The sequence below is a fragment of the Sinocyclocheilus anshuiensis genome, unplaced genomic scaffold (assembly GCF_001515605.1).
Source record: "Sinocyclocheilus anshuiensis isolate Anshui unplaced genomic scaffold, SAMN03320099.WGS_v1.1 C32659582, whole genome shotgun sequence".
Lineage (NCBI taxonomy): Eukaryota > Metazoa > Chordata > Actinopteri > Cypriniformes > Cyprinidae > Sinocyclocheilus > Sinocyclocheilus anshuiensis.
In genome coordinates, this window is record NW_015618913.1 from 1 (window position 1) to 1,140 (window position 1,140).

Sequence of the window (1,140 nt, forward strand, 5' to 3'; positions counted from 1 at the left end):
GAAGCTGTGGAGGAGGTTGTACCGGTAGAAGAAGCTGTTGAGGAGCTTGAACCGGTAGAAGAAGCTGTTGAGGAACCTGAACAAGAGGAGGAACCTGAAACAACAGAACCAGTGGAAGAAGTAGAAACACCTGAAGAGACCGTTGAGGAGTCAGTCTCTGCAGAAGAAACTGTAACAGAAGAGGAAGTTATAATAGAAGAAACAGATGAGCAAGCTGAGGAAGATGAGGAAGTACAAGACTCCACATCGGAGGAAACAGAGCTTGAGGCAGAGAATATAGAAGAAGAGGGTAAGTTTTCTTGTTTTCGCAAGTTCACTCAGGTGGTTATTATACAGCAGCAAGAAATAATACCCAAAATGTCTTCTATGTTAAAATGGTACAATAAGTACAATAATGCGGATGCTAACATTATCTGTTAATATCAGATACTACACAGAGATAACAGGAAGTTATATTTGCTTTGTTGTGAAATGTCTCTGTCTTGTTACAGAGGATGCAGCTGCTGAAGAAGAGCAGCCTGAGGATGACGAAGCAGGTTGGTAATTCAATTTTATGATTATATAAAAGATAAAGAATGGGAAGATTTCCTAATCTGTACAGAAAGTTGTGTTGAGTCATACATTCTATGCTTAATGTCTGTTTTGTAAATCTATATTAACGTGTAATTATATTTCCTTCTTGCTTGTTTATTCATTTAACAGAGGAAATTAACCAAACAGAAGAACAAATTGAAGTAGAGCCCACAGGTAATCAAAATTTTTCCATCGATATTCATTTTCATCATGATTGAAATTTTCATCTCATTAAGGATGTTTTTCTCATGCAGTTTAATTCTCCTCTCTTTACTTGAATTTGCATTATATTATTTCTATGTATCTATAGATATTTTTATCTTTACTGCTTTATTTTCTTATATTTTTTCTATCTTTTATTAATAATTTGTTGGTTATATTTCCATATGTCTTTTTATTTTCTGTATGTATGTAAATCTTTAAGTATGTATAACTGTGTTCAAGGAATGTCCTTTTAAGGCAGATTTGTTGTCCCAGCAGCCATATTCATAACCTCACCAAAACCGGACAACAATGTGGTACCATAAATTGTGCTTCTTAAGCTCAAATGTATGGGGAAAAAAATCA

General features: G+C 34.6%; 1 long non-coding RNA gene across 1 annotated transcript; it reads left to right on the forward strand.

Moving 5' to 3' along the window:
* Window positions 1-6: 6 nt before the first annotated feature.
* Window positions 7-747, forward strand: LOC107682854 (uncharacterized). The gene is made up of 3 exons (XR_001633610.1): window positions 7-289; window positions 492-536; window positions 703-747. It is a non-coding gene; the product is annotated as an uncharacterized LOC107682854 (long non-coding RNA).
* Window positions 748-1,140: the final 393 nt, after the last annotated feature.